Source organism: Lepisosteus oculatus, chromosome 14, assembly GCF_040954835.1.
Source record: "Lepisosteus oculatus isolate fLepOcu1 chromosome 14, fLepOcu1.hap2, whole genome shotgun sequence".
NCBI classification, from domain to species: domain Eukaryota; kingdom Metazoa; phylum Chordata; class Actinopteri; order Semionotiformes; family Lepisosteidae; genus Lepisosteus; species Lepisosteus oculatus.
The window spans coordinates 18,845,747-18,868,859 of NC_090709.1; the positions used below are offsets into that span (position 1 = coordinate 18,845,747).

At 52.2% G+C, this 23,113-nt stretch overlaps 1 protein-coding gene, 24 non-coding genes and 11 pseudogenes across 25 annotated transcripts in view; all 36 read left to right on the forward strand.

Annotated features, from left to right (window-relative positions):
- LOC138242514 (zinc finger protein 135-like) overlaps positions 1-23,113 on the forward strand; it is a 446,217-nt gene that overhangs the window by 117,839 nt on the left and 305,265 nt on the right. The window lies entirely within an intron of this gene.
- On the forward strand, positions 283-401 carry LOC138218963 (5S ribosomal RNA; annotated as a pseudogene).
- On the forward strand, positions 939-1,057 carry LOC138243977 (5S ribosomal RNA). Its single transcript, XR_011192591.1, has one exon. It is a non-coding gene; the product is annotated as a 5S ribosomal RNA (ribosomal RNA).
- On the forward strand, positions 1,595-1,713 carry LOC138245063 (5S ribosomal RNA). The gene has a single exon (XR_011193679.1). It is a non-coding gene; the product is annotated as a 5S ribosomal RNA (ribosomal RNA).
- On the forward strand, positions 2,251-2,369 carry LOC138217320 (5S ribosomal RNA). Its single transcript, XR_011181031.1, has one exon. It is a non-coding gene; the product is annotated as a 5S ribosomal RNA (ribosomal RNA).
- Positions 2,906-3,024, forward strand: LOC138217010 (5S ribosomal RNA). The gene has a single exon (XR_011180723.1). It is a non-coding gene; the product is annotated as a 5S ribosomal RNA (ribosomal RNA).
- Positions 3,562-3,680, forward strand: LOC138216685 (5S ribosomal RNA). Its single transcript, XR_011180397.1, has one exon. It is a non-coding gene; the product is annotated as a 5S ribosomal RNA (ribosomal RNA).
- Positions 4,218-4,336, forward strand: LOC138244508 (5S ribosomal RNA). The gene has a single exon (XR_011193123.1). It is a non-coding gene; the product is annotated as a 5S ribosomal RNA (ribosomal RNA).
- On the forward strand, positions 4,874-4,992 carry LOC138218433 (5S ribosomal RNA; annotated as a pseudogene).
- Positions 5,526-5,644, forward strand: LOC138243979 (5S ribosomal RNA). The gene has a single exon (XR_011192592.1). It is a non-coding gene; the product is annotated as a 5S ribosomal RNA (ribosomal RNA).
- On the forward strand, positions 6,177-6,295 carry LOC138218686 (5S ribosomal RNA; annotated as a pseudogene).
- On the forward strand, positions 6,833-6,951 carry LOC138216390 (5S ribosomal RNA). The gene has a single exon (XR_011180102.1). It is a non-coding gene; the product is annotated as a 5S ribosomal RNA (ribosomal RNA).
- Positions 7,489-7,607, forward strand: LOC138218820 (5S ribosomal RNA; annotated as a pseudogene).
- LOC138216813 (5S ribosomal RNA) lies at positions 8,145-8,263 on the forward strand. The gene has a single exon (XR_011180525.1). It is a non-coding gene; the product is annotated as a 5S ribosomal RNA (ribosomal RNA).
- LOC138216368 (5S ribosomal RNA) lies at positions 8,801-8,919 on the forward strand. The gene has a single exon (XR_011180080.1). It is a non-coding gene; the product is annotated as a 5S ribosomal RNA (ribosomal RNA).
- On the forward strand, positions 9,457-9,575 carry LOC138216391 (5S ribosomal RNA). The gene has a single exon (XR_011180103.1). It is a non-coding gene; the product is annotated as a 5S ribosomal RNA (ribosomal RNA).
- Positions 10,113-10,231, forward strand: LOC138218987 (5S ribosomal RNA; annotated as a pseudogene).
- On the forward strand, positions 10,769-10,887 carry LOC138216814 (5S ribosomal RNA). Its single transcript, XR_011180526.1, has one exon. It is a non-coding gene; the product is annotated as a 5S ribosomal RNA (ribosomal RNA).
- Positions 11,425-11,543, forward strand: LOC138243980 (5S ribosomal RNA). Its single transcript, XR_011192593.1, has one exon. It is a non-coding gene; the product is annotated as a 5S ribosomal RNA (ribosomal RNA).
- On the forward strand, positions 12,081-12,198 carry LOC138217780 (5S ribosomal RNA; annotated as a pseudogene).
- On the forward strand, positions 12,730-12,848 carry LOC138219052 (5S ribosomal RNA; annotated as a pseudogene).
- Positions 13,386-13,504, forward strand: LOC138216843 (5S ribosomal RNA). The gene has a single exon (XR_011180555.1). It is a non-coding gene; the product is annotated as a 5S ribosomal RNA (ribosomal RNA).
- Positions 14,042-14,160, forward strand: LOC138217242 (5S ribosomal RNA). Its single transcript, XR_011180954.1, has one exon. It is a non-coding gene; the product is annotated as a 5S ribosomal RNA (ribosomal RNA).
- On the forward strand, positions 14,698-14,816 carry LOC138216300 (5S ribosomal RNA). Its single transcript, XR_011180011.1, has one exon. It is a non-coding gene; the product is annotated as a 5S ribosomal RNA (ribosomal RNA).
- On the forward strand, positions 15,352-15,470 carry LOC138217622 (5S ribosomal RNA). The gene has a single exon (XR_011181334.1). It is a non-coding gene; the product is annotated as a 5S ribosomal RNA (ribosomal RNA).
- LOC138243981 (5S ribosomal RNA) lies at positions 16,008-16,126 on the forward strand. Its single transcript, XR_011192594.1, has one exon. It is a non-coding gene; the product is annotated as a 5S ribosomal RNA (ribosomal RNA).
- Positions 16,664-16,782, forward strand: LOC138217724 (5S ribosomal RNA; annotated as a pseudogene).
- Positions 17,320-17,438, forward strand: LOC138218152 (5S ribosomal RNA; annotated as a pseudogene).
- Positions 17,976-18,094, forward strand: LOC138243982 (5S ribosomal RNA). Its single transcript, XR_011192595.1, has one exon. It is a non-coding gene; the product is annotated as a 5S ribosomal RNA (ribosomal RNA).
- Positions 18,632-18,750, forward strand: LOC138244519 (5S ribosomal RNA). The gene has a single exon (XR_011193134.1). It is a non-coding gene; the product is annotated as a 5S ribosomal RNA (ribosomal RNA).
- LOC138218435 (5S ribosomal RNA) lies at positions 19,288-19,406 on the forward strand (annotated as a pseudogene).
- LOC138243983 (5S ribosomal RNA) lies at positions 19,943-20,061 on the forward strand. Its single transcript, XR_011192597.1, has one exon. It is a non-coding gene; the product is annotated as a 5S ribosomal RNA (ribosomal RNA).
- LOC138218695 (5S ribosomal RNA) lies at positions 20,599-20,717 on the forward strand (annotated as a pseudogene).
- Positions 21,254-21,372, forward strand: LOC138243985 (5S ribosomal RNA). The gene has a single exon (XR_011192599.1). It is a non-coding gene; the product is annotated as a 5S ribosomal RNA (ribosomal RNA).
- Positions 21,910-22,028, forward strand: LOC138244727 (5S ribosomal RNA). Its single transcript, XR_011193342.1, has one exon. It is a non-coding gene; the product is annotated as a 5S ribosomal RNA (ribosomal RNA).
- Positions 22,566-22,684, forward strand: LOC138244864 (5S ribosomal RNA). Its single transcript, XR_011193479.1, has one exon. It is a non-coding gene; the product is annotated as a 5S ribosomal RNA (ribosomal RNA).

The following is a 23,113-nucleotide window of genomic DNA, read 5'->3' on the forward strand; positions in this document are numbered from 1 at the left end:
GTTTTTCAGAATTGTATTGAGATCGTTTTCCACAGAGCTCAAATGTCTAAGCACAGCAGCAGCTCTCCACAGCGATCCTCTATAGCGCCCTTTCTCCCGCAGCTCCGTTATCATTGGAAGGAAGCAAGAGTGAAAGGCTGAAGTGAAATAGAGCGGGGACGAAGGCAGTGAAGAGAGAGAACGTGGGAAGAAGAGAAAAACGCAAGAGAAAAAAAGCAGCGTCGTAAAAGAGGTGACGGAGCTGTCCTCTCAATAAGAAGGGTGCCAGCGAGCTTTGCTCTCGCTTACGGCCACACCCCCTTTGAGCACACCTGATCTCTCTGATCTCGGAAGCTAAACAGGGATGGGCCTGGTTAGTACTTGGATTGGAGACCGCCTGGGAATACCAGGTGCTGTAAGCTTTTAAGCGCAGGAGGCGCCCTATCCCCGCTCGCTCGCTCATTCCCCTGTTCACACGTGCAGTGCGGCTTGTCCGTCTGTTTATTTGTCAGCTTTGGCGAGACACGGGTGCTTGTGTATTAGCGTGAGCGTTTTTTATTCTGATCAGGAACAGTTTTACAAGTCCGCAAAGGATCGAGGAAAGGTTTATCGCCAGCTGAAAAGAGACACAGCGCTTCGGCTGTGGAGACTTGTTCGGCTGGCGTTCGGAGAGTCGCGTTTTTCAGAATTGTATTGAGATCGTTTTCCACAGAGCTCAGATGTCAAAGCACAGCAGCAGCTCTCCACAGCGATCCTCTATAGCGCCCTTTCTCCCGCAGCTCCGTCCTCATTGGAAGGAAGCAAGAGTGAAAGGCTGAAGTGAAATAGAGCAGGGACGAAGGCAGTGAAGAGAGAGAACGTGGGAAGAAGAGAAAAACGCAAGGGAAAAAAAGCAGCGTCGAAAAAGAGGTGACGGAGCTGTCCTCTCAATAAGAAGGGTGCCAGCGAACCTTGCGCTCGCTTACGGCCACACCCCCTTGAGCACGCCTGATCTCGTCTGATCTCGGAAGCTAAACAGGGATGGGCCTGGTTAGTACTTGGATGGGAGACCGCCTGGGAATACCAGGTGCTGTAAGCTTTTAAGCGCAGGAGGCGCCCTATCCCCGCTCGCTCGCTCATTCCCCTGTTCACACGTGCAGTGCGGCTTGTCCGTCTCTTTATTTGTCAGCTTTGGCGAGACACGGGTGCTTGTGTATTAGCGTGAGCGTTTTTTATTCTGATCAGGAACAGTTTTACAAGTCCGCAAAGGATCGAGGAAAGGTTTATCGCCAGCTGAAAAGAGACACAGCGCTTCGGCTGTGGAGACTTGTTCGGCTGGCGTTAAGAGAGTCGCGTTTCTCAGAATTGTATTGAGATCGTTTTCCTCAGAGCTCAGATGTCAAAGCACAGCAGCAGCTCTCCACAGCGATCCTCTATAGCGCCCTTTCTCCCGCAGCTCCGTCCTCATTGGAAGGAAGCAAGAGTGAAAGGCTGAAGTGAAATAGAGCGGGGATGAAGGCAGTGAAGAGAGAGAACGTGGGAAGAAGAGAAAAACGCAAGGGAAAAAAAGCAGCGTCGTAAAAGAGGTGACGGAGATGTCCTCTCAATAAGAAGGGTGCCAGCGAGCCTTGCTCTCGTTTACGGCCACACCCCCTTGAGCACGCCTGATCTCGTCTGATCTCGGAAGCTAAACAGGGATGGGCCTGGTTAGTACTTGGATGGGAGACCGCCTGGGAATACCAGGTGCTGTAAGCTTTTTAGCGCAGGAGGCGCCCTATCCCCGCTCGCTCGCTCATTCCCCTGTTCATACGTGCAGTGCGGCTTGTCCGTCTGTTTATTTGTCAGCTTTGGCGAGACACGGGTGCTTGTGTATTAGCGTGAGCGTTTTTTATTCTGATCAGGAACAGTTTAACAAGTCCGCAAAGGATCGAGGAAAGGTTTATCGCCAGCTGAAAAGAGACACAGCGCTTCGGCTGTGGAGACTTGTTCGGCTGGGGTTCGGAGAGTCGCGTTTTTCAGAATTGTATTGAGATCGTTTTCCACAGAGCTCAGATGTCAAAGCACAGCAGCAGCTCTCCACAGCGATCCTCTATAGCGCCCTTTCTCCCGCAGCTCCGTCCTCATTGGAAGGAAGCAAGAGTGAAAGGCTGAAGTGAAATAGAGCGGGGACGAAGGCAGTGAAGAGAGAGAACGTGGGAAGAAGAGAAAAACGCAAGGGAAAAAAAGCAGCGTCGTAAAAGAGGTGACGGAGCTGTCCTCTCAATAAGAAGGGTGCCAGCGAGACTTGCTCTCGCTTACGGCCACACCCCCTTGAGCACGCCTGATCTCGTCTAATCTCGGAAGCTAAACAGGGATGGGCCTGGTTAGTACTTGGATGGGAGACCGCCTGGGAATACCAGGTGCTGTAAGCTTTTAAGCGCAGGAGGCGCCCTATCCCCGCTCGCTCGCTCATTCCCCTGTTCACACGTGCAGTGCGGCTTGTCCGTCTGTTTATTTGTCAGCTTTGGCGAGACACGGGTGCTTGTGTATTAGCGTGAGCGTTTTTTATTCTGATCAGGAACAGTTTTACAAGTCCGCAAAGGATCGAGGAAAGGTTTATCGCCAGCTGAAAAGAGACACAGCGCTTCGGCTGTGGAGACTTGTTCGGCTGGCGTTCGGAGAGTCGCGTTTTTCAGAATTGTATTGAGATCGTTTTCCACAGAGCTCAGATGTCAAAGCACAGCAGCAGCTCTCCACAGCGATCCTCTATAGCGCCCTTTCTCCCGCAGCTCCGTCCTCATTGGAAGGAAGCAAAAGTGAAAGGCTGAAGTGAAATAGAGCGGGACGAAGGCAGTGAAGAGAGAGAACGTGGGAAGAAGAGAAAAACGCAAGGGAAAAAAAGCAGCGTCGTAAAAGAGGTGACGGAGCTGTCCTCTCAATAAGAAGGGTGCCAGCGAGCCTTGCTCTCGCTTACGGCCACACCCCCTTGAGCACGCCTGATCTCGTCTGATCTCGGAAACTAAACAGGGATGGGCCTGGTTAGTACTTGGATGGGAGACCGCCTGGGAATACCAGGTGCTGTAAGCTTTTAAGCGCAGGAGGCGCCCTATCCCCGCTCGCTCGCTCATTCCCCTGTTCACACGTGCAGTGCGGCTTGTCCATCTGTTTATTTGTCAGCTTTGGCGAGACACGGGTGCTTGTGTATTAGCGTGAGCGTTTTTTATTCTGATCATGAACAGTTTAACAAGTCCGCAAAGGATCGAGGAAAGGTTTATCGCCAGCTGAAAAGAGACACAGCGCTTCGGCTGTGGATACTTGTTCGGCTGGCGTTCGGAGAGTCGCGTTTTTCAGAATTGTATTGAGATCGTTTTCCACAGAGCTCAGATGTCAAAGCACAGCAGCAGCTCTCCACAGCGATCCTCTATAGCGCCCTTTCTCCCGCTGCTCCGTCCTCATTGGAAGGAAGCAAGAGTGAAAGGCTGAAGTGAAATAGAGCGGGGACGAAGGCAGTGAAGAGAGAGAACGTGGGAAGAAGAGAAAAACGCAAGGGAAAAAGAGCAGCGTCGTAAAAGAGGTGACGGAGCTGTCCTCTCAATAAGAAGGGTGCCAGCGAGCCTTGCTCTCGGTTACGGCCACACCCCCTTGAGCACGCCTGATCTCGTCTGATCTCGGAAGCTAAACAGGGATGGGCCTGGTTAGTACTTGGATGGGAGACCGCCTGGGAATACCAGGTGCTGTAAGCTTTTAAGCGCAGGAGGCGCCCTATCCCCGCTCGCTCGCTCATTCCCCTGTTCACACGTGCAGTGCGGCTTGTCCGTCTGTTTATTTGTCAGCTTTGGCGAGACACGGGTGCTTGTGTATTAGCGTGAGCGTTTTTTATTCTGATCATGAACAGTTTAACAAGTCCGCAAAGGATCGAGGAAAGGTTTATCGCCAGCTGAAAAGAGACACAGCGCTTCGGCTGTGGATACTTGTTCGGCTGGCGTTCGGAGAGTCGCGTTTTTCAGAATTGTATTGAGATCGTTTTCCACAGAGCTCAGATGTCAAAGCACAGCAGCAGCTCTCCACAGCGATCCTCTATAGCGCCCTTTCTCCCGCTGCTCCGTCCTCATTGGAAGGAAGCAAGAGTGAAAGGCTGAAGTGAAATAGAGCGGGGACGAAGGCAGTGAAGAGAGAGAACGTGGGAAGAAGAGAAAAACGCAAGGGAAAAAGAGCAGCGTCGTAAAAGAGGTGACGGAGCTGTCCTCTCAATAAGAAGGGTGCCAGCGAGCCTTGCTCTCGCTTACGGCCACACCACCTTGAGCACGCCTGATCTCGTCTGATCTCGGAAGCTAAACAGGGATGGGCCTGGTTAGTACTTGGATGGGAGACCGCCTGGGAATACCAGGTGCTGTAAGCTTTTAAGCGCAGGTGGCGCCCTATCCCCGCTCGCTCGCTCATTCCCCTGTTCACACGTGCAGTGCGGCTTGTCCGTCTCTTTATTTGTCAGCTTTGGCGAGACACGGGTGCTTGTGTATTAGCGTGAGCGTTTTTTATTCGGATCAGGAACAGTTTTACAAGTCCGCAAAGGATCGAGGAAAGGTTTATCGGCAGCTGAAAAGAGACACAGCGCTTCGGCTGTGGAGACTTGTTCGGCTGGCGTTCGGAGAGTCGCGTTTTTCAGAATTGTATTGAGATCGTTTTCCACAGAGCTCAGATGTCAAAGCACAGCAGCAGCTCTCCACAGCGATCCTCTATAGCGCCCTTTCTCCCGCAGCTCCGTCCTCATTGGAAGGAAGCAAGAGTGAAAGGCTGAAGTGAAATAGAGCGGGGACGAAGGCAGTGAAGAGAGAGAACGTGGGAAGAAGAGAAAAACGCAAGGGAAAAAAAGCAGCGTCGTAAAAGAGGTGACGGAGCTGTCCTCTCAATAAGAAGGGTGCCAGCGAGCCTTGCTCTCGCTTATGGCCACACCCCCTTGAGCACGCCTGATCTCGTCTGATCTCGGAAGCTAAACAGGGATGGGCTTGGTTAGTACTTGGATGAGAGACCGCCTGGGAGTACCAGGTGCTGTAAGCTTTTAAGCGCAGGAGGCGCCCTATCCCCGCTCGCTCGCTCATTCCCCTGTTCACACGTGCAGTGCGGCTTGTCCGTCTATTTGTCAGCTTTGGTGAGACACGGGTGCTTGTGTATTAGCGTGAGCGTTTTTTATTCTGATCAGGAACAGTTTTACAAGTCCGCAAAGGATCGAGGAAAGGTTTATCGCCAGCTGAAAAGAGACACAGCGCTTAGGCTGTGGAGTCTTGTTCGGCTGGCGTTCGGAGAGTCGCGTTTTTCAGAATTGTATTGAGATCGTTTTCCACAGAGCTCAGATGTCAAAGCACAGCAGCAGCTCTCCACAGCGATCCTCTATAGCGCCCTTTCTCCCGCAGCTCCGTCCTCATTGGAAGGAAGCAAGAGTGAAAGGCTGAAGTGAAATAGAGCGGGGACGAAGGCAGTGAAGAGAGAGAACGTGGGAAGAAGAGAAAAACGCAAGGGAAAAAAAGCAGCGTCGTAAAAGAGGTGACGGAGCTGTCCTCTCAATAAGAAGGGTGCCAGCGAGCCTTGCTCTTGCTTACGGCCACACCCCCTTGAGCACGCCTGATCTCGTCTGATCTCGGAAGCTAAACAGGGATGGGCCTGGTTAGTACTTGGATGGGAGACCGCCTGGGAATACCAGGTGCTGTAAGCTTTTAAGGAGGCGCCCTATCCCCGCTCGCTGGCTCATTCCCCTGTTCACACGTGCAGTGCGGCTTGTCCGTCTGTTTATTTGTCAGCTTTGGCGAGACACGGGTGCTTGTGTATTAGCGTGAGCGTTTTTTATTCTGATCATGAACAGTTTAACAAGTCCGCAAAGGATTGACGAAAGGTTTATCGCCAGCTGAAAAGAGACACAGCGCTTCGGCTGTGGAGACTAGTTCGGCTGGCGTTCGGAGAGTCGCGTTTTTCAGAATTGTATTGAGATCGTTTTCCACAGAGCTCAGATGTCAAAGCACAGCAGCAGCTCTCCACAGCGATCCTCTATAGCGCCCTTTCTCCCGCAGCTCCGTCCTCATTGGAAGGAAGCAAGAGTGAAAGGCTGAAGTGAAATAGAGCGGGGACGAAGGCAGTGAAGAGAGAGAACGTGGGAAGAAGAGAAAAACGCAAGAGAAAAAAAGCAGCGTCGTAAAAGAGGTGACGGAGCTGTCCTCTCAATAAGAAGGGTGCCAGCGAGCTTTGCTCTCGCTTACGGCCACACCCCCTTGAGCACGCCTGATCTTGTCTGATCTCGGAAGCTAAACAGGGATGGGCCTGGTTAGTACTTGGATAAGAGACCGCCTGGGAATACCAGGTGCTGTAAGCTATTAAGCGCAGGAGGCGCCCTATCCCCGCTCGCTCGCTCATTCCCCTGTTCACACGTGCAGTGCGGCTTGTCCGTCTGTTTATTTGTCAGCTTTGGCGAGACACGGGTGCTTGTGTATTAGCGTGAGCGTTTTTTATTCTGATCAGGAACAGTTTTACAAGTCCGCAAAGGATCGAGGAAAGGTTTATCGCCAGCTGAAAAGAGACACAGCGCTTCGGCTGTGGAGACTTGTTCGGCTGGCGTTCGGAGAGTCGCGTTTTTCAGAATTGTATTGAGATCGTTTTCCACAGAGCTCAGATGTCAAAGCACAGCAGCAGCTCTCCACAGCGATCCTCTATAGCGCCCTATCTCCCGCAGCTCCGTCCTCATTGGAAGGAAGCAAGAGTGAAAGGCTGAAGTGATATAGAGCGGGGACTAAGGCAGTGAAGAGAGAGAACGTGGGAAGAAGAGAAAAACGCAAGGGAAAAAAAGCAGCGTCGTAAAAGAGGTGACGGAGCTGTCCTCTCAATAAGAAGGGTGCCAGCGAGCCTTGCTCTCGTTTATGGCCACACCCCCTTGAGCACGCCTGATCTCGTCTGATCTCGGAAGCTAAACAGGGATGGGCCTGGTTAGTACTTGGATGGGAGACCGCCTGGGAATACCAGGTGCTGTAAGCTTTTAAGCGCAGGAGGCGCCCTATCCCCGCTCTCTCGCTCATTCCCCTGTTCACACGTGCAGTGCGGCTTGTCCGTCTGTTTATTTGTCAGCTTTGGCGAGACACGGGTGCTTGTGTATTAGCGTGAGCGTTTTTTATTCTGATCATGAACAGTTTAACAAGTCCGCAAAGGATCGACGAAAGGTTTATCGCCAGCTGAAAAGAGACACAGCACTTCGGCTGTGGAGACTTGTTCGGCTGGCGTTCGGAGAGTCGCGTTTTTCAGAATTGTATTGAGATCGTTTTCCACAGAGCTCAGATGTCAAAGCACAGCAGCAGCTCTCCACAGCGATCCTCTATAGCGCCCTATCTCCCGCAGCTCCGTCCTCATTGGAAGGAAGCAAGAGTGAAGGGCTGAAGTGATATAGAGCGGGGACGAAGGCAGTGAAGAGAGAGAACGTGGGAAGAAGAGAAAAACGCAAGGGAAAAAAAGCAGCGTCGTAAAAGAGGTGACGGAGCTGTCCTCTCAATAAGAAGGGTGCCAGCGAGCCTTGCTCTCGCTTATGGCCACACCCCCTTGAGCACGCCTGATCTCGTCTGATCTCGGAAGCTAAACAGTGATGGGCCTGGTTAGTTCTTGGATGGGAGACCGCCTGGGGATACCAGGTGCTGTAAGCTTTTAAGCGCAGGAGGCGCCCTATCCCCGCTCGCTCGCTCATTCCCCTGTTCACACGTGCAGTGCGGCTTGTCCGTCTGTTTATTTGTCAGCTTTGGTGAGACACGGGTGCTTGTGTATTAGCGTGAGCGTTTTTTATTCTGATCATGAACAGTTTAACAAGTCCGCAAAGGATCGACGAAAGGTTTATCGCCAGCTGAAAAGAGACACAGCGCTTCGGCTGTGGAGACTTGTTCGGCTGGCGTTCGGAGAGTCGCGTTTTTCAGAATTGTATTGAGATCGTTTTCCACAGAGCTCAGATGTCAAAGCACAGCAGCAGCTCTCCACAGCGATCCTCTATAGCGCCCTTTCTCCCGCAGCTCCGTCCTCATTGGAAGGAAGCAAGAGTGAAAGGCTGAAGTGAAATAGAGCGGGGACGAAGGCAGTGAAGAGAGAGAACGTGGGAAGAAGAGAAAAACGCAAGGGAAAAAAAGCAGCGTCGTAAAAGAGGTGACGGAGCTGTCCTCTCAATAAGAAGGGTGCCAGCAAGCCTTGCTCTTGCTTGCGGCCACACCCCCTTGAGCATGCCTGATCTCGTCTGATCTCGGAAGCTAAACAGGGATGGGCCTGGTTAGTACTTGGATGGGAGACCGCCTGGGAATACCAGGTGCTGTAAGCTTTTAAGCGCAGGAGGCGCCCTATCCCCGCTCGCTCGCTCATTCCCCTGTTCACACGTGCAGTGCGGCTTGTCCGTCTGTTTATTTGTCAGCTTTGGCGAGACACGGGTGCTTGTGTATTAGCGTGAGCGTTTTTTATTCTGATCAGGAACAGTTTAACAAGTCCGCAAAGGATCGAGGAAAGGTTTATCGCCAGCTGAAAAGTGACACAGCGCTTCGGCTGTGGAGACTTGTTCGGCTGGCGTTCGGAGGGTCGCGTTTTTCAGAATTGTATTGAGATCGTTTTCCACAGAGCTCAGATGTCAAAGCACAGCAGCAGCTCTCCACAGCGATCCTCTATAGCGCCCTTTCTCCCGCAGCTCCGTCCTCATTGGAAGGAAGCAAGAGTGAAAGGCTGAAGTGAAATAGAGCGGGGACGAAGGCAGTGAAGAGAGAGAACGTGGGAAGAAGAGAAAAACGCAAGGGAAAAAGAGCAGCGTCATAAAAGAGGTGACGGAGCTGTCCTCTCAATAAGAAGGGTGCCAGCGAGCCTTGCTCTCGCTTGCGGCCACACCCCCTTGAGCACGCCTGATCTCGTCTGATCTCTGAAGCTAAACAGGGATGGGCCTGGTTAGTACTTGGATGGGAGACCGCCTGGGAATACCAGGTGCTGTAAGCTTTTAAGCGCAGGAGGCGCCCTATCCCCGCTCGCTCGCTCATTCCCCTGTTCACACGTGCAGTGCGGCTTGTCCGTCTGTTTATTTGTCAGCTTTGGCGAGACACGGGTGCTTGTGTATTAGCGTGAGCGTTTTTTATTCTGATCAGGAACAGTTTTACAAGTCCGCAAAGGATCGAGGAAAGGTTTATCGCCAGCTGAAAAGAGACACAGCGCTTCGGCTGTGGAGACTTGTTCGGCTGGCGTTCGGAGAGTCGCGTTTTTCAGAATTGTATTGAGATCGTTTTCCACAGAGCTCAGATGTCAAAGCACAGCAGCAGCTCTCCACAGCGATCCTCTATAGCGCCCTATCTCCCGCAGCTCCGTCCTCATTGGAAGGAAGCAAGAGTGAAAGGCTGAAGTGATATAGAGCGGGGACTAAGGCAGTGAAGAGAGAGAACGTGGGAAGAAGAGAAAAACGCAAGGGAAAAAAAGCAGCGTCGTAAAAGAGGTGACGGAGCTGTCCTCTCAATAAGAAGGGTGCCAGCGAGCCTTGCTCTCGTTTATGGCCACACCCCCTTGAGCACGCCTGATCTCGTCTGATCTCGGAAGCTAAACAGGGATGGGCCTGGTTAGTACTTGGATGGGAGACCGCCTGGGAATACCAGGTGCTGTAAGCTTTTAAGCGCAGGAGGCGCCCTATCCCCGCTCTCTCGCTCATTCCCCTGTTCACACGTGCAGTGCGGCTTGTCCGTCTGTTTATTTGTCAGCTTTGGCGAGACACGGGTGCTTGTGTATTAGCGTGAGCGTTTTTTATTCTGATCATGAACAGTTTAACAAGTCCGCAAAGGATCGAGGAAAGGTTTATCGCCAGCTGAAAAGAGACACAGCACTTCGGCTGTGGAGACTTGTTCGGCTGGCGTTCGGAGAGTCGCGTTTTTCAGAATTGTATTGAGATCGTTTTCCACAGAGCTCAGATGTCAAAGCACAGCAGCAGCTCTCCACAGCGATCCTCTATAGCGCCCTATCTCCCGCAGCTCCGTCCTCATTGGAAGGAAGCAAGAGTGAAAGGCTGAAGTGATATAGAGCGGGGACGAAGGCAGTGAAGAGAGAGAACGTGGGAAGAAGAGAAAAACGCAAGGGAAAAAAAGCAGCGTCGTAAAAGAGGTGACGGAGCTGTCCTCTCAATAAGAAGGGTGCCAGCGAGCCTTGCTCTCGCTTATGGCCACACCCCCTTGAGCACGCCTGATCTCGTCTGATCTCGGAAGCTAAACAGGGATGGACCTGGTTAGTTCTTGGATGGGAGACCGCCTGGGGATACCAGATGCTGTAAGCTTTTAAGCGCAGGAGGCGCCCTATCCCCGCTCGCTCGCTCATTCCCCTGTTCACACGTGCAGTGCGGCTTGTCCGTCTGTTTATTTGTCAGCTTTGGTGAGACACGGGTGCTTGTGTATTAGCGTGAGCGTTTTTTATTCTGATCATGAACAGTTTAACAAGTCCGCAAAGGATCGACGAAAGGTTTATCGCCAGCTGAAAAGAGACACAGCGCTTCGGCTGTGGAGACTTGTTCGGCTGGCGTTCGGAGAGTCGCGTTTTTCAGAATTGTATTGAGATCGTTTTCCACAGAGCTCAGATGTCAAAGCACAGCAGCAGCTCTCCACAGCGATCCTCTATAGCGCCCTTTCTCCCGCAGCTCCGTCCTCATTGGAAGGAAGCAAGAGTGAAAGGCTGAAGTGAAATAGAGCGGGGACGAAGGCAGTGAAGAGAGAGAACGTGGGAAGAAGAGAAAAACGCAAGGGAAAAAAAGCAGCGTCGTAAAAGAGGTGACGGAGCTGTCCTCTCAATAAGAAGGGTGCCAGCAAGCCTTGCTCTTGCTTGCGGCCACACCCCCTTGAGCATGCCTGATCTCGTCTGATCTCGGAAGCTAAACAGGGATGGGCCTGGTTAGTACTTGGATGGGAGACCGCCTGGGAATACCAGGTGCTGTAAGCTTTTAAGCGCAGGAGGCGCCCTATCCCCGCTCGCTCGCTCATTCCCCTGTTCACACGTGCAGTGCGGCTTGTCCGTCTGTTTATTTGTCAGCTTTGGCGAGACACGGGTGCTTGTGTATTAGCGTGAGCGTTTTTTATTCTGATCAGGAACAGTTTAACAAGTCCGCAAAGGATCGAGGAAAGGTTTATCGCCAGCTGAAAAGAGACACAGCGCTTCGGCTGTGGAGACTTGTTCGGCTGGCGTTCGGAGAGTCGCGTTTTTCAGAATTGTATTGAGATCGTTTTCCACAGAGCTCAGATGTCAAAGCACAGCAGCAGCTCTCCACAGCGATCCTCTATAGCGCCCTATCTCCCGCAGCTCCGTCCTCATTGGAAGGAAGCAAGAGTGAAAGGCTGAAGTGAAATAGAGCGGGGATGAAGGCAGTGAAGAGAGAGAACGTGGGAAGAAGAGAAAAACGCAAGGGAAAAAAAGCAGCGTCGTAAAAGAGGTGACGGAGCTGTCCTCTCAATAAGAAGGGTGCCAGCGAGCCTTGCTCTCGCTTACGGCCACACCCCCTTGAGCACGCCTGATCTCGTCTGATCTCGGAAGCTAAACAGGGATGGGCCTGGTTAGTACTTGGATGGGAGACCGCCTGGGAATACCAGGTGCTGTAAGCTTTTAAGCGCAGGAGGCGCCCTATCCCCGCTCGCTCGCTCATTCCCCTGTTCACACGTGCAGTGCGGCTTGTCCGTCTGTTTATTTGTCAGCTTTGGCGAGACACGGGTGCTTGTGTATTAGCGTGAGCGTTTTTTATTCTGATCAGGAACAGTTTTACAAGTCCGCAAAGGATCGAGGAAAGGTTTATCGCCAGCTAAAAAGAGACACAGCGCTTCGGCTGTGGAGACTTGTTCGGCTGGCGTTCGGAGAGTCGCGTTTTTCAGAATTGTATTGAGATCGTTTTCCATAGAGCTCAGATGTCAAAGCACAGCAGCAGCTCTCCACAGCGATCCTCTATAGCGCCCTTTCTCCCGCAGCTCCGTCCTCATTGGAAGGAAGCAAGAGTGAAAGGCTGAAGTGAAATAGAGCGGGGAAGAAGGCAGTGAAGAGAGAGAACGTGGGAAGAAGAGAAAAACGCAAGGGAAAAAAAGCAGCGTCGTAAAAGAGGTGACGGAGCTTTCCTCTCAATAAGAAGGGTGCCAGGGAGCTTTGCTCTCGCTTACGGCCACACCCCCTTGAGCACACCTGATCTCTCTGATCTCGGAAGCTAAACAGGGATGGGCCTGGTTAGTACTTGGATGGGAGACCGCCTGGGAATACCAGGTGCTGTAAGCTTTTAAGGAGGCGCCCTATCCCCGCTCGCTGGCTCATTCCCCTGTTCACACGTGCAGTGCGGCTTGTCCGTCTGTTTATTTGTCAGCTTTGGCGAGACACGGGTGCTTGTGTAATAGCGTGAGCGTTTTTTATTCTGATCAGGAACAGTTTTACAAGTCCGCAAAGGATCGAGGAAAGGTTTATCGCCAGCTGAAAAGAGACACAGCGCTTCGGCTGTGGAGACTTGTTCGGCTGGCGTTCGGAGAGTCGCGTTTTTCAGAATTGTATTGAGATCGTTTTCCACAGAGCTCAGATGTCAAAGCACAGCAGCAGCTCTCCACAGCGATCCTCTATAGCGCCCTTTCTCCCGCAGCTCCGTCCTCATTGGAAGGAAGCAAGAGTGAAAGGCTGAAGTGAAATAGAGCGGGGACGAAGGCAGTGAAGAGAGAGAACGTGGAAAGAAGAGAAAAACGCAAGGGAAAAAAGCAGCGTCGTAAAAGAGGTGACAGAGCTGTCCTCTCAATAAGAAGGGTGCCAGCGAGCCTTGCTCTCGCTTACGGCCACACCCCCTTGAGCACGCCTGATCTTGTCTGATCTCTGAAGCTAAACAGGGATGGGCCTGGTTAGTACTTGGATAAGAGACCGCCTGGGAATACCAGGTGCTTTAAGCTTTTAAGCGCAGGAGGCGCCCTATCCCCGCTCGCTGGCTCATTCCCCTGTTCACACGTGCAGTGCAGCTTGTCCGTCTGTTTATTTGTCAGCTTTGGCGAGACACGGGTGCTTGTGTAATAGCGTGAGCGTTTTTTATTCTGATCAGGAACAGTTTAACAAGTCCGCAAAGTATCGCGGAAAGGTTTATCGCCAGCTGAAAAGAGACACAGCGCTTCGGCTGTGGAGACTTGTTCGGCTGGCGTTCGGAGAGTCGCGTTTTTCAGAATTGTATTGAGATCGTTTTCCACAGAGCTCAGATGTCAAAGCACAGCAGCAGCTCTCCACAGCGATCCTCTATAGCGCCCTATCTCCCGCAGCTCCGTCCTCATTGGAAGGAAGCAAGAGTGAAAGGCTGAAGTGAAATAGAGCGGGGACGAAGGCAGTGAAGAGAGAGAACGTGGGAAGAAGAGAAAAACGCAAGGGAAAAAAAGCAGCGTCGTAAAAGAGGTGACGGAGCTGTCCTCTCAATAAAAAGGGTGCCAGCGAGCTTTGGTCTAGCTTACGGCCACACCCCCTTGAGCACGCCTGATCTTGTCTGATCTCGGAAGCTAAACAGGGATGGGCCTGGTTAGTACTTGGATGGGAGACCGCCTGGGAATACCAGGTGCTGTAAGCTTTTAAGCGCAGGAGGCGCCCTATCCCCGCTCGCTCGCTCATTCCCCTGTTCACACGTGCAGTGCGGCTTGTCCGTCTGTTTATTTGTCAGCTTTGGCGAGACACGGGTGCTTGTGTATTAGCGTGAGCGTTTTTTATTCTGATCATGAACAGTTTAACAAGTCCGCAAAGGATCGAGGAAAAGTTTATCGCCAGCTGAAAAGAGACACAGCGCTTCGGCTGTGGAGACTTGTTCGGCTGGCGTTCGGAGAGTTGCGTTTTTCAGAATTGTATTGAGATCGTTTTCCACAGAGCTCAGATGTCAAAGCACAGCAGCAGCTCTCCACAGCGATCCTCTATAGCGCCCTTTCTCCCGAAGCTCCGTCCTCATTGGAAGGAAGCAAGAGTGAAAGGCTGAAGTGAAATAGAGCGGGGACGAAGGCAGTGAAGAGAGAGAACGTGGGAAGAAGAGAAAAACGCAAGGGAAAAAGAGCAGCGTCGTAAAAGAGGTGACGGAGCTGTCCTCTCAATAAGAAGGGTGCCAGCGAGCCTTGCTCTCGCTTACGGCCACACCCCCTTGAGCACGCCTGATCTCGTCTGATCTCGGAAGCTAAACAGGGATGGGCCTGGTTAGTAATTGGATGGGAGACCGCCTGGGAATACCAGGTGCTGTAAGCTTTTAAGCGCGGGAGGCGCCCTATCCCCGCTCGCTCGCTCATTCCCCTGTTCACACGTGCAGTGCGGCTTGTCCGTCTGTTTATTTGTCAGCTTTGGCGAGACACGGGTGCTTGTGTATTAGCGTGAGCGTTTTTTATTCTGATCATGAACAGTTTAACAAGTCCGCAAAGGATCGAGGAAAAGTTTATCGCCAGCTGAAAAGAGACACAGCGCTTCGGCTGTGGAGACTTGTTCGGCTGGCGTTCGGAGAGTTGCGTTTTTCAGAATTGTATTGAGATCGTTTTCCACAGAGCTCAGATGTCAAAGCACAGCAGCAGCTCTCCACAGCGATCCTCTATAGCGCCCTTTCTCCCGCAGCTCCGTCCTCATTGGAAGGAAGCAAGAGTGAAAGGCTGAAGTGAAATAGAGCGGGGACGAAGGCAGTGAAGAGAGAGAACGTGGGAAGAAGAGAAAAACGCAAGGGAAAAAGAGCAGCGTCGTAAAAGAGGTGACGGAGCTGTCCTCTCAATAAGAAGGGTGCCAGCGAGCCTTGCTCTTGCTTACGGCCACACCCCCTTGAGCACGCCTGATCTCGTCTGATCTCGGACGCTAAACAGGGATGGGCCTGGTTAGTACTTGGATGGGAGACCGCCTGGGAATACCAGGTGCTGTAAGCTTTTAAGCGCAGGAGGCGCCCTATCCCCGCTCGCTCGCTCATTCCCCTGTTCACACGTGCAGTGCGGCTTGTCCGTCTGTTTATTTGTCAGCTTTGGCGAGACGCGGGTGCTTGTGTATTAGCGTGAGCGTTTTTTATTCTGATCATGAACAGTTTTACAAGTCCGCAAAGGATCGAGGAAAGGTTTATCGCCAGCTGAAAAGAGACACAGCGCTTCGGCTGTGGAGACTTGTTCGGCTGGCGTTCGGAGAGTCGCGTTTTTCAGAATTGTATTGAGATCGTTTTCCACAGAGCTCAGATGTCAAAGCACAGCAGCAGCTCTCCACAGCGATCCTCTATAGCGCCCTTTCTCCCGCAGCTCCGTCCTCATTGGAAGGAAGCAAGAGTGAAAGGCTGAAGTGAAATAGAGCGGGGACGAAGGCAGTGAAGAGAGAACGTGGGAAGAAGAGAAAAACGCAAGGGAAAAAAAGCAGCGTCGTAAAAGAGGTGACGGAGCTGTCCTCTCAATAAGAAGGGTGCCAGCGAGCCTTGCTCTCGCTTACGGCCACACCCCCTTGAGCACGCCTGATCTCGTCTGATCTCGGAAGCTAAACAGGGATGGGCCTGGTTAGTACTTGGATTGGAGACCGCCTGGGAATACCAGGTGCTGTAAGCTTTTAAGCGCAGGAGGCGCCCTATCCCCGCTCGCTCGCTCATTCCCCTGTTCACACGTGCAGTGCGGCTTGTCCGTCTGTTTATTTGTCAGCTTTGGCGAGACACGGGTGCTTATGTATTAGCGTGAGCGTTTTTTATTCTGATCAGGAACAGTTTAACAAGTCCGCAAAGGATCGAGGAAAGGTTTATCGCCAGCTGAAAAGAGACACAGCGCTTCGGCTGTGGAGACTTGTTCGGCTGGCGTTCGGAGAGTCGCGTTTTTCAGAATTGTATTGAGATCGTTTTCCACAGAGCTCAGATGTCAAAGCACAGCAGCAGCTCTCCACAGCGATCCTCTATAGCACCCTTTCTCCCGCAGCTCCGTCCTCATTGGAAGGAAGCAAGAGTGAAAGGCTGAAGTGAAATAGAGCGGGGATGAAGGCAGTGAAGAGAGAGAACGTGGGAAGAAGAGAAAAACGCAAGGGAAAAAAAGCAGCGTCGTAAAAGACGTGACGGAGCTGTCCTCTCAATAAGAAGGGTGCCAGCGAGCCTTGCGCTCGCTTACGGCCACACCCCCTTGAGCACGCCTGATCTCGTCTGATCTCGGAAGCTAAACAGGGATGGGCCTGGTTAGTACTTGGATGGGAGACCGCCTGGGAATACCAGGTGCTGTAAGCTTTTAAGCGCAGGAGGCGCCCTATCCCTGCTCGCTCGCTCATTCCCCTGTTCACACGTGCAGTGCAGCTTGTCCGTCTGTTTATTTGTCAGCTTTGGCGAGACACGGGTGCTTGTGTATTAGCGTGAGCGTTTTTTATTCTGATCAGGAACAGTTTTACAAGTCCGCAAAGGATCGAGGAAAGGTTTATCGCCAGCTGAAAAGAGACACAGCGCTTCGGCTGTGGAGACTTGTTCGGCTGGCGTTCGGAGAGTCGCGTTTTTCAGAATTTTATTGAGATCGTTTTCCACAGAGCTCAGATGTCAAAGCACAGCAGCAGCTCTCCACAGCGATCCTCTATAGCGCCCTTTCTCCCACAGCTCCGTCCTCATTGGAAGGAAGCAAAAGTGAAAGGCTGAAGTGAAATAGAGCGGGGACGAAGGCAGTGAAGAGAGAGAACGTGGGAAGAAGAGAAAAACGCAAGGGAAAAAAAGCAGCGTCGAAAAAGAGGTGACGGAGCTGTCCTCTCAATAAGAAGGGTGCCAGCGAACCTTGCTCTCGCTTACGGCCACACTCCCTTGAGCACGCCTGATCTCGTCTGATCTCGGAAGCTAAACAGGGATGGGCCTGGTTAGTACTTGGATGGGAGACCGCCTGGGAATACCAGGTGCTGCAAGCTTTTAAGTGCAGGAGGCGCCCTATCCCCGCTCGCTCGCTCATTCCCCTGTTCACACGTGCAGTGCGGCTTGTCCGTCTGTTTATTTGTCAGCTTTGGCGAGACACGGGTGCTTGTGTATTAGCGTGAGCGTTTTTTATTCTGATCAGGAACAGTTTAACAAGTCCGCAAAGAATCGAGGAAAGGTTTATCGCCAGCTGAAAAGAGACACAGCGCTTCGGCTGTGGAGACTTGTTCGGCTGGCGTTCGGAGAGTCGCGTTTTTCAGAATTGTATTGAGATCGTTTTCCACAGAGCTCAGATGTCAAAGCACAGCAGCAGCTCTCCACAGCGATCCTCTATAGCGCCCTTTCTCCCGCAGCTCCGTCCTCATTGGAAGGAAGCAAGAGTGAAAGGCTGAAGTGAAATAGAGCGGGGACGAAGGCAGTGAAGAGAGAGAACGTGGGAAGAAGAGAAAAACGCAAGGGAAAAAAAGCAGCGTCGAAAAAGAGGTGACGGAGCTGTCCTCTCAATAAGAAGGGTGCCAGCGAACCTTGCTCTCGCTTACGGCCACACTCCCTTGAGCATGCCTGATCTCGTCTGATCTCGGAAGCTAAACAGGGATGGGCCTGGTTAGTACTTGGATGGGAGACCGCCTGGGAATACCAGGTGCTGCAAGCTTTTAAGTGCAGGAGGCGCCCTATCCCCGCTCGCTCGCTCATTCCCCTGTTCACACGTGCAGTGCGGCTTGTCCGTCTGTTTATTTGTCAGCTTTGGCGAGACACGGGTGCTTGTGTATTAGCGTGAGCGTTTTTTATTCTGATCAGGAACAGTTTAACAAGTCCGCAAAGAATCGAGGAAAGGTTTATCGCCAGCTGAAAAGAGACACAGCGCTTCGGCTGTGGAGACTTGTTCGGCTGGCGTTCGGAGAGTCGCGTTTTTCAGAATTGTATTGAGATCGTTTTCCACAGAGCTCAGATGTCAAAGCACAGCAGCAGCTCTCCACAGCGATCCTCTATAGCGCCCTTTCTCCCGCAGCTCCGTCCTCATTGGAAGGAAGCAAGAGTGAAAGGCTGAAGTGAAATAGAGCGGGGACGAAGGCAGTGAAGAGAGAGAACGTGGGAAGAAGAGAAAAACGCAAGAGAAAAAAAGCAGCGTCGTAAAAGAGGTGACGGAGCTGTCCTCTCAATAAGAAGGGTGCCAGCGAGCCTTTCGCTCGCTTACGGCCACACCCCCTTGAGCACGCCTGATCTCGTCTGATCTCGGAAGCTAAACAGGGATGGGCCTGGTTAGTACTTGGATGGGAGACCGCCTGGGAATACCAGGTGCTGTAAGCTTTTAAGCGCAGGAGGCGCCCTATCCCCGCTCGCTCGCTCATTCCCCTGTTCACACGTGCAGTTCGGCTTGTCCGTCTCTTTATTTGTCAGCTTTGGCGAGACACGGGTGCTTGTGTATTAGCGTGAGCGTTTTTTATTCTGATCAGGAACAGTTTTACAAGTCCGCAAAGGATCGAGGAAAGGTTTATCGCCAGCTGAAAAGAGACACAGCGCTTCGGCTGTGGAGACTTGTTCGGCTGGCGTTCGGAGAGTCGCGTTTTTCAGAATTGTATTGAGATCGTTTTCCACAGAGCTCAGATGTCAAAGCACAGCAGCAGCTCTCCACAGCGATCCTCTATAGCGCCCTTTCTCCCGCAGCTCCGTCCTCTTTGGAAGGAAGCAAGAGTGAAAGGCTGAAGTGAAATAGAGCGGGGACGAAGGCAGTGAAGAGAGAGAACGTGGGAAGAAGAGAAAAACGCAAGGGAAAAAAAGCAGCGTCGTAAAAGAGGTGACGGAGCTGTCCTCTCAATAAGAAGGGTGCCAGCGAGCCTTGCTCTCGCTTACGGCCACACCACCTTGAGCACGCCTGATCTCGTCTGATCTCGGAAGCTAAACAGGGATGGGCCTGGTTAGTACTTGGATGGGAGACCGCCTGGGAATACCAGGTGCTGTAAGCTTTTAAGCGCAGGTGGCGCCCTATCCCCGCTCGCTCGCTCATTCCCCTGTTCACACGTGCAGTGCGGCTTGTCCGTCTCTTTATTTGTCAGCTTTGGCGAGACACGGGTGCTTGTGTATTAGCGTGAGCGTTTTTTATTCTGATCAGGAACAGTTTTACAAGTCCGCAAAGGATCGAGGAAAGGTTTATCGCCAGCTGAAAAGAGACACAGCGCTTCGGCTGTGGAGACTTGTTCGGCTGGCGTTCGGAGAGTCGCGTTTTTCAGAATTGTATTGAGATCGTTTTCCACAGAGCTCAGATGTCAAAGCACAGCAGCAGCTCTCCACAGCGATCCTCTATAGCGCCCTTTCTCCCGCAGCTCCGTCCTCATTGGAAGGAAGCAAGAGTGAAAGGCTGAAGTGAAATAGAGTGGGGACGAAGGCAGTGAAGAGAGAGAACGTGGGAAGAAGAGAAAAACGCAAGGGAAAAAAAGCAGCGTCGTAAAAGAGGTGACGGAGCTGTCCTCTCAATAAGAAGGGTGCCAGCGAGCCTTGCTCTCGCTTATGGCCACACCCCCTTGAGCACGCCTGATCTCGTCTGATCTCGGAAGCTAAACAGGGATGGGCTTGGTTAGTACTTGGATGAGAGACCGCCTGGGAGTACCAGGTGCTGTAAGCTTTTAAGCGCAGGAGGCGCCCTATCCCCGCTCGCTCGCTCATTCCCCTGTTCACACGTGCAGTGCGGCTTGTCCGTCTGTTTATTTGTCAGCTTTGGTGAGACACGGGTGCTTGTGTATTAGCGTGAGCGTTTTTTATTCTGATCAGGAACAGTTTTACAAGTCCGCAAAGGATCGAGGAAAGGTTTATCGCCAGCTGAAAAGAGACACAGCGCTTCGGCTGTGGAGACTTGTTCGGCTGGCGTTCGGAGAGTCGCGTTTTTCAGAATTGTATTGAGATCGTTTTCCACAGAGCTCAGATGTCAAAGCACAGCAGCAGCTCTCCACAGCGATCCTCTATAGCGCCCTTTCTCCCGCAGCTCCGTCCTCATTGGAAGAAAGCAAGAGTGAAAGGCTGAAGTGAAATAGAGCGGGGACGAAGGCAGTGAAGAGAGAGAACGTGGGAAGAAGAGAAAAACGCAAGGGAAAAAAGCAGCGTCGTAAAAGAGGTGACGGAGCTGTCCTCTCAATAAGAAGGGTGCCAGCGAGCCTTGCTCTCGCTTACGGCCACACCCCCTTGAGCACGCCTGATCTCGTCTGATCTCGGAAGCTAAACAGGGATGGGCCTGGTTAGTACTTGGATGGGAGACCGCCTGGGAATACCAGGTGCTGTAAGCTTTTAAGCGCAGGAGGCGCCCTATCCCCGCTCGCTCGCTCATTCCCCTGTTCACACGTGCAGTGCGGCTTGTCCGTCTGTTTATTTGTCAGCTTTGGCGAGACACGGGTGCTTGTGTATTAGCGTGAGCGTTTTTTATTCTGATCAGGAACAGTTTAACAAGTCCGCAAAGAATCGAAGAAAGGTTTATCGCCAGCTGAAAAGAGACACAGCGCTTCGGCTGTGGAGACTTGTTCGGCTGGCGTTCGGAGAGTCGCGTTTTTCAGAATTGTATTGAGATCGTTTTCCACAGAGCTCAGATGTCAAAGCACAGCAGCAGCTCTCCACAGCGATCCTCTATAGCGCCCTTTCTCCCGCAGCTCCGTCCTCATTGGAAGGAAGCAAGAGTGAAAGGCTGAAGTGAAATAGAGCGGGGACGAAGGCAGTGAAGAGAGAGAACGTGGGAAGAAGAGAAAAACGCAAGGGAAAAAAAGCAGCGTCGTAAAAGAGGTGACGGAGCTGTCCTCTCAATAAGAAGGGTGCCAGCGAGCCTTGTTCTCACTTATGGCCACACCCCCTTGAGCACGCCTGATCTCGTCTGATCTCGGAAGCTAAACAGGGATGGGCTTGGTTAGTACTTGGATGAGAGACCGCCTGGGAGTACCAGGTGCTGTAAGCTTTTAAGCGCAGGAGGCGCCCTATCCCCGCTCGCTCGCTCATTCCCCTGTTCACACGTGCAGTGCGGCTTGTCCGTCTGTTTATTTGTCAGCTTTGGTGAGACACGGGTGCTTGTGTATTAGCGTGAGCGTTTTTTATTCTGATCAGGAACAGTTTTACAAGTCCGCAAAGGATCGAGGAAAGGTTTATCGCCAGCTGAAAAGAGACACAGCGCTTCGGCTGTGGAGACTTGTTCGGCTGGCGTTCGGAGAGTCGCGTTTTTCAGAATTGTATTGAGATCGTTTTCCACAGAGCTCAGATGTCAAAGCACAGCAGCAGCTCTCCACAGCGATCCTCTATAGCGCCCTTTCTCCCGCAGCTCCGTCCTCATTGGAAGAAAGCAAGAGTGAAAGGCTGAAGTGAAATAGAGCGGGGACGAAGGCAGTGAAGAGAGAGAACGTGGGAAGAAGAGAAAAACGCAAGGGAAAAAAGCAGCGTCGTAAAAGAGGTGACGGAGCTGTCCTCTCAATAAGAAGGGTGCCAGCGAGCCTTGCTCTCGCTTACGGCCACACCCCCTTGAGCACGCCTGATCTCGTCTGATCTCGGAAGCTAAACAGGGATGGGCCTGGTTAGTACTTGGATGGGAGACCGCCTGGGAATACCAGGTGCTGTAAGCTTTTAAGCGCAGGAGGCGCCCTATCCCCGCTCGCTCGCTCATTCCCCTGTTCACACGTGCAGTGCGGCTTGTCCGTCTCTTTATTTGTCAGCTTTGGCGAGACACGGGTGCTTGTGTATTAGCGTGAGCGTTTTTTATTCTGATCAGGAACAGTTTTACAAGTCCGCAAAGGATCGAGGAAAGGTTTATCGCCAGCTGAAAAGAGACACAGCGCTTCGGCTGTGGAGACTTGTTCGGCTGGCGTTCGGAGAGTCGCGTTTCTCAGAATTGTATTGAGATCGTTTTCCTCAGAGCTCAGATGTCAAAGCACAGCAGCAGCTCTCCACAGCGATCCTCTATAGCGCCCTTTCTCCCGCAGCTCCGTCCTCATTGGAAGGAAGCAAGAGTGAAAGGCTGAAGTGAAATAGAGCGGGGATGAAGGCAGTGAAGAGAGAGAACGTGGGAAGAAGAGAAAAACGCAAGGGAAAAAAAGCAGCGTCGTAAAAGAGGTGACGGAGATGTCCTCTCAATAAGAAGGGTGCCAGCGAGCCTTGCTCTTGCTTACGGCCACACCCCCTTGAGCACGCCTGATCTCGTCTGATCTCGGAAGCTAAACAGGGATGGGCCTGGTTAGTACTTGGATGGGAGACCCCCTGGGAATACCAGGTGCTGTAAGCTTTTAAGCGCAGGAGGCGCCCTATCCCCGCTCGCTCGCTCATTCCCCTGTTCACACGTGCAGTGCGGCTTGTCCGTCTGTTTATTTGTCAGCTTTGGCGAGACACGGGTGCTTGTGTATTAGCGTGAGCGTTTTTTATTCTGATCAGGAACAGTTTAACAAGTCTGCAAAGGATCGAGGAAAGGTTTATCGCCAGCTGAAAAGAGACACAGCGCTTCGGCTGTGGAGACTTGTTCGGCTGGCGTTCGGAGAGTCGCGTTTTTCAGAATTGTATTGAGATCGTTTTCCACAGAGCTCAGATGTCAAAGCACAGCAGCAGCTCTCCACAGCGATCCTCTATAGCGCCCTTTCTCCCGCAGCTCCGTCCTCATTGGAAGGAAGCAAGAGTGAAAGGCTGAAGTGAAATAGAGCGGGGACGAAGGCAGTGAAGAGAGAGAACGTGGGAAGAAGTGAAAAACGCAAGGGAAAAAAAGCAGCGTCGTAAAAGAGGTGACGGAGCTGTCCTCTCAATAAGAAGGGTGCCAGCGAGCCCTGCTCTTGCTTACGGCCACACCACCTTGAGCACGCCTGATCTCGTCTGATCTCGGAAGCTAAATAGGGATGGGCCTGGTTAGTACTTGGATGGGAGACCGCCTGGGAATACCAGGTGCTGTAAGCTTTTAAGCGCAGGTGGCGCCCTATCCCCGCTCGCTCGCTCATTCCCCTGTTCACACGTGCAGTGCGGCTTGTCCGTCTCTTTATTTGTCAGCTTTGGCGAGACACGGGTGCTTGTGTATTAGCGTGAGCGTTTTTTATTCTGATCAGGAACAGTTTTACAAGTCCGCAAAGGATCGAAGAAAGGTTTATCGCCAGCTGAAAAGAGACACAGCGCTTCGGCTGTGGAGACTTGTTCGGCTGGCGTTCGGAGAGTCGCGTTTTTCAGAATTGTATTGAGATCGTTTTCCACAGAGCTCAGATGTCAAAGCACAGCAGCAGCTCTCCACAGCGATCCTCTATAGCGCCCTTTCTCCCGCAGCTCCGTCCTCATTGGAAGGAAGCAAGAGTGAAAGGCTGAAGTGAAATAGAGCGGGGACGAAGGCAGTGAAGA